Source organism: Caretta caretta, chromosome 28 (genome assembly GCF_965140235.1).
Source record: "Caretta caretta isolate rCarCar2 chromosome 28, rCarCar1.hap1, whole genome shotgun sequence".
NCBI classification, from domain to species: Eukaryota; Metazoa; Chordata; order Testudines; family Cheloniidae; genus Caretta; species Caretta caretta.
Window position 1 is genome coordinate 8,248,205 of NC_134233.1, and position 6,521 is coordinate 8,254,725.

Sequence of the window (6,521 nt, forward strand, 5' to 3'; positions counted from 1 at the left end):
CAAATTGGAGGATTGGGCCAAAAGAAATCTGATGAGGTTCAATAAGGATAAGTGCAGGGTCCTGCACTTAGGACGGAAGAACCCAATGCACAGCTACAGACTAGGGACCGAATGGCTAGGCAGCAGTTCTGCGGAAAAGGACCTAGGGGTGACAGTGGACGAGAAGCTGGATATGAGTCAGCAGTGTGCCCTTGTTGCCAAGAAGGCCAATGGCATTTTGGGATGTATAAGTAGGGGCATAGCGAGCAGATCGAGGGACGTGATCGTTCCCCTCTATTCGACATTGGTGAGGCCTCATCTGGAGTACTGTGTCCAGTTTTGGGCCCCACACTTCAAGAAGGATGTGGATAAATTGGAGAGAGTCCAGCGAAGGGCAACAAAAATGATTAGGGGACTGGAACACATGACTTATTGTGGCAGTTCAATGATGAGACAGAACACAGCTTTATGCAAGAAAGCAGGCTGGTCAGCTGAGATGGGCGTTCTGCCCCCCCGCCTTCCACCTTCTCCTTTTATTATATTTCTCCCCCCTAAGCATTACACACTGCTACCGCAAAAAGATACACAAAGGAATGTATGACGTTGATTAATATACTTAGTTGCATCTTTTAGCTACTACAATCCTGGTTCTCAGGCCTTGAGCCCAGGCTAAGAAAGCCTCCCGCAGTTACTGTCCCAACAATCAAGTTTTCATGGTTCATATCTAGCCCTTGTCCTTGGATAGAGCAATGTGTGCATTGCTTCTACAGAACAGTCAAGGTGTGCCCTGCCTGCTTCCAGGTGGAATAGCTAAACATGAACCCTTCATCCCCCCGTTTTTTATTTAATGATAATTGGCCATCTCATTGTAGCCGTCAATTTGTTTTGTCATGCTATTTAACTCCCAGACAGACAAGGACATAACTTGGGGAGCTTTCCAGGGCAAAATTTCACAAAATCTTAACAAGGAAGGAATACATTGTACACAGCAGCAGCAAAAAATAAGCCCAATGATTACAAACACAAAATAACCAAAAAGCTGTTGCAGCCATTCTAGAGAGGGCAGCCAACCTGTAAGCCAATTCCAAAAACCCTCAAACCCCAGATCTTGGCGTATGTGTGTTGTAAGATTGGCCAATTCAGCCAGTCTAGTATCTATGGAGCGACTATTATCAGTTAAATTAAAGCAACACATGTGCTGAAATGTGGAGCAGCCTAGATGGTGTTTCAGGAGCAGAAAATCAATGGCTGCTCTGTTATCCAAAATTGCATCCCTTAATTCGTGTTGTTCTGTGTTAAGTAAGGCAATAGCCTGGGATGTTGTATTAATTGCCTTTGCTGCAAAGCATGCCAGGTTATTTAAAGTTCTGGCTGAATACATAGCAAGCGCGGGGATCCCAACAATAGAGGCCGCTAAAGCAGTATACTCAGCACGACTAAAAAGCTCAACATCTGCAATACAATCATCTAAAAGGGGTACACTTCTTTTACCACGGTTTTGAGCAGCAAAAGGCAATATAAGGGTCATTCTACTAAGACAGCAAAGGGTGCCATCACTTAAATTTGCAGGAATATATTTAAAAGTGCGTGAACCGCAAGTAAAAAACCATCCTGATGGTAGGATGATATGGCCATAATTATATGAAACATTAACAGCATGGGAACAATTTAAAAGGGGTTGAGAAATTTTTCGACAGCCCAAGGGCACCTTTGTACTAGTGCAGTTAACTACACGCGCACAAGTGACATTGTGAGCCCCGGCCGGGTACGGTGTGTGGAGGGATATAGCCGTGCAAGGCAGAGTATAATTGGCTGGGCCCCAATTAGCCATGCTAGAGTACTGGGAGGAAAGATTCGCATAAGCAGAGAACAGTGTCTTATTCTCCATCTCCTCAGGGTGATGACATACTGGAATAAGGCATGTACCTAACAAATCTCCGGCTGTTACAGAATTAGATAGACAAAAGTGGGTAACATTTGCTATTGAAGCCAATCTTTCCCATATGTTATATGTCATTCGGGCTCGTAACGGGGGAAGCGCTTCCGAGCCAACCCCTACAGGAAATAGCAGGCACAAAAGGCACACAATCATCACAGAATTAGCAGTGATTTGGGCGAGAATCGCCACAAACAAAGTCTCAGGAGTCTCTGGCTGTTGATCTGCTGCCAGCCTTCGTTGGGCCACGGCGACCAATGCTTTTACTGCTCCCCATGTCACGGGCCGGTTTGGGACACTACGCCTCCTCCGTTTCCGTCCTGTCGTTGTCGACTCGGGGGGCAACGCGGTCTCCTCCAAGGTCAGCTGAAACTCTGGTATGGGATTCGACAGCCCCTGGTGCCATGCCATGTTGTTTAAGTGCCGGTCGCACACACCGAGCTGGAACCCACAACGGTCCTGCAGGGAGAGAGACAGCAGCATATCCCCGACCCCAAGTGATTAGAGGGACTGGGCCCAACCACTGTGGATCGGGCAGCTGACGGTAAAAGACACGCGGTCTTTCCAGTACCTCAGATTTGTGAAAATGCCGATCCGCAGGGGTCTGCTGATCTGCATTCAGTGTTAAATTATTTAAAGTAAACAAGAGGATATGCATTTGTTGTTGAATTTCTCCTAAGGTTCGGAGACGCAGCTCCCCTTGTTTTAATTGTTTATCGAGCAAGGTTTTGAGTGTGCGATTGGCACGTTCAACAATGGCTTGGCCCGTGGAATTATAAGGGATTCCGTGTTTAAGACGGACGTCCCAGCGGGCACAAAAGGTGGAGAGGGCTGCAGAGCAGTAGGCTGGGGCATTATCTGTTTTAATTTGGCAGGGGCGACCCATAACAGAAAAGCAGGCTAGCAAATGGTGAATAACTTTGTTAGTGGCTTCCCCACGTTGTGGGGTTGCCCAAAGGAAGCCCGAATAAGTATCAACGGAAACATGTAAAAACGAATAGGGGCGGAATTGTGGCACATGAGTAACATCCATTTGCCACAGCTGATTTGCTGCGGTACCTCGGGGGTTAACGGCATAAGAAAAAGTAGGAGCAGCAGCAGCACAGTGGGGGCAGGAACGAACAATGGAACGTGCATGATCAGCAGGAATGTGAAACTGCCGGGCCAAAACAGAGGCAGACTGATGAAAAAAGGCATGGCTTTCAATGGGGTCAGAAAAAAGGGAATTTACCTGACCACGCAACGCGCGATCGGCGCGTGCATTGCCCTCAGTGAGTGGCCCAGGCAGAGGGGTATGACTGCGAATATGAGCAACAAAGTAAGGGAAATGACGAGTGGCAAGAAGATGCTGCAAAGACAAAAACAGGCGAAGGAGGTCTGCATCAACCTGAGGGGTAATGAGGGCAAGGGGTAAATGATCAATTACCTGATAAACATAATGGGTATCCACAATTAAATTAAAGGGACAATCAGCAAAAAGTTGAAAGGCCAAAATAACAGCAGCCAATTCTGAACGCTGTGCAGAACGCTGAGGCAGGGTAAAACGAGAATGCCAACGAGGGGGGTCACCCAACTGATAAGTGACTACACCTCGGTGGGGAGAGCCATCAGTAAAAAGAGTGACAGCAGAAACAATGGGTTGAGAGCGGCTAAGACGATGAACAACTAGGGGCACCTTTTGGGTAATGACCAACTGAGGATCTTTTGGAGGATTGTAAGAAATCTCTCCCACATAATCACAAAGAGCAACCTGCCAGGCCAAGGAGGTGTGGCACAAAGAGTCAAATTCAGTACGGGACAAGGGGAGCACAATGGCAACTAAATCAGTGCCAGTGAGTTGCACTGCACGGTGGCGGGCTTTACGAACAAGATCAGATAGGGCATCTAAATACGGATAAATATTTCGAGGAGGGGTGGATGAAAGGTATAGCCATTCTATAATAGAGACGGCTGTGTCTGTACGGGGTACAAACAGAGCCGCAGTTGGCGTATGAGGGGTGGCAAGAAGAACCAACCGTAAGGGACGGACCTCTGGGAGTCTGTCCACAAACTGCTGACTCAATGCTGCATTGATTTGTCGAATGCAGGCAGTATGCTTTTCAGTGATGGCAATAACTGCACCCGGTGCCCGGGCTCCACGGAGGAGCTCAAACAACGGCTGCAGCATTGAAGTGGGGAGACGAAAGTAGGGCCGAATCCAATTTAAATGACCCAAGATCTATTGCAATTTAACAAGGGTTAGGGGTTGAGGTAGAATTAATTCCGGACGAACCGGAGCAGCATAGGTTTGTAAAACCTTATATCCGCGGTAGTGGTAGGGATAAGAGCGTTGGATTTTTTCTGGTGCCACTAACAGGCCATTTTGGCCGAGAATCTGAGATAAAGATTCAAGCTGTTGTGCCGTGACCCGGGGACCACTTAGCAAAATGTCATCCATGTAATGGTAGACCTTTAGCGAAGGGTACCGGGCACGGAAAGGGGCAAGGGCCCGATCCACAAAAAGCTGACACAAGGTTGGACTATTTTGCATTCCCTGGGGCAAGACCTTCCACTGATACCTTTGAGAGGGTTGCTGATTATTATATTGTGGCACCGTAAATGCAAATTTTTCACGATCTTGAGGGCAAAGGGGGATGGTGAAAAAACAATCTTTTAAATCTAACACACAAAGTTGATCGGTTTGAGGAATTAAATTTGGATTTGGTAAGCCAAATTGCAAGGGGCCCATAGGTTGGATGCGTTTATTTATTTCCCTTAAGTCATGTAACAGCCGCCAAGCACCCGATTTTTTCTTAATAACGAACACCGGGGTGTTCCAGGGACTAGTGGAGCTCTCCAGTCGCTGTGCTTGCAAATGCTGCTGCACAAGCAAATGAAGTGCTTTTAGCTTTTCTAGAGGGAGGGGCCACTGGTCAATCCATACGGGCTCTAAGGATTGCCATACCAAGGGTAATGCGGAGGGCACGGTGGGTGAGGGAGGGTTTTGGGCCATCAGATGTTAATATCGAGGGTGGTGTCTAACTTTGTAAGTAAATCACGGCCCCAAATATTGAGGTGGACAGGGAGCACAAAAGGGCGGATAGTAGCAAGGGTACGGCCTCCCGGTTTAGAGACCGTGACCCAAGACAAACTTTGGCGCCCGGGTTTACTACCCCCGATCCCCCACAATTCTTTAGAAGGAACCGTAGGCCAACTAACCGGCCACTCCAGATCACGAATCACCGTAACGTCAGCTCCAGTGTCCACCAGCCCTGTAAAAGGAACATCATTTAAGAGAAGTGTTAACTGAGGTTTCGAGGGGCGGACTGACATTGTCAGAAGGCAAGGGAGGCGGTGGTAATGAAGACACTGGGGGCAAAGCAGGGAGAGGGGGGGCTGTGGGTACGGGAGAGGGTCTTTCCGAAGCGACACGCTGGGTTGCATCAGTAGAAGGGGGGATAGCTGCAACGGGGATGGCTACAGGAGCCGACGGGCGTGGCGAGAGCACCAGCCTCGTGAAAGAGGGCCTATCCGAGGTGACACGCAGTATCGCGTCACGACAGAGGTGCCAGGCATGTAAAGCCTGCACGGGCGCCCGAGGCTCTTCGTGCAATGTCTGGCCCAATCGCTCCCAGTCCGCTAGCTTAAGGCTTCCGGCTTCAGGATACCACGGGCACTGGGCACGCACCTCCTGTAACAGGAGAGTAAGTGCTCAAGCGGGGCAGTCATGCTGAGCCTTACGCAGCAAATACTGCAGCTCATTGCGGTGTTGCACTTGCAAAGCAGAGAGGGAGCTTCCCATACTTACCACAAGGAAAAATACTCACCGGGATCCACGAAGCGGATGAGTGACGCGTCTGAAACCCTTGCCGGGCGAGGTGAGTGCTGAGGGCCCCACGTTTGGGCGCCAGTTGTGGCAGTTCAATGATGAGACAGAACACAGCTTTATGCAAGCAAGCAGGCTGGTCAGCTGAGATGGGCGTTCTGCCCCCCCGCCTTCCACCTTCTCCTTTTATTATATTTCTCCCCCCTAAGCATTACACACTGCTACCGCAAAAAGATACACAAAGGAATGTATGACGTTGATTAATATACTTAGTTGCATCTTTTATATACTACAATCCTGGTTCTCAGGCCTTGAGCCCAGGCTAAGAAAGCCTCCCGCAGTTGCTGTCCTAACAATCAAGTTTTCATGGTTCATATCTAGCCCTTGTCCTTGGATAGAGCAATGTGTGCATTGCTTCTACAGAACAGTCAAGGTGTGCCCTGCCTGCTTCCAGGTGGAATAGCTAAACATGAACCCTTCAGGCACCTTAATGCTAAATGGGCCCACCCAGGTACTGGAGACCCTGGGTTGGGAAGACTCGGGTGATAATTAATTGGGTAACATTGTTATTCTCTCTATTGGTATTTCCAAACTGTGCATATCGGGAGCATAACTCCTTTGTTTTGCTTGCGCACCATGTTGCTAATTTAACAAACCAGACTGATTGCTGGGTATGTGCTCCGACTCCACTGTCCCCCAAAACGGGAATGCCCCTTGACATGCTGCCCCTGACCCTAGCAGAATAAGCCACCCCCAAAGAGCAGGAAAGAATGGACTTGCCGATCTGGAACAAGATCCCTT

The 6,521-nt window shown here is 48.7% G+C and overlaps 1 long non-coding RNA gene across 1 annotated transcript; it reads right to left on the reverse strand.

Annotated features, from left to right (window-relative positions):
- Window positions 1-1,794: 1,794 nt before the first annotated feature.
- LOC125629702 (uncharacterized) lies at window positions 1,795-6,196 on the reverse strand. The gene is made up of 3 exons (XR_007354480.2): window positions 5,722-6,196; window positions 5,114-5,166; window positions 1,795-2,374 (listed from the first exon to the last, which is right to left on the reverse strand). It is a non-coding gene; the product is annotated as an uncharacterized LOC125629702 (long non-coding RNA).
- Between the last annotated feature and the right edge of the window lie 325 nt (window positions 6,197-6,521).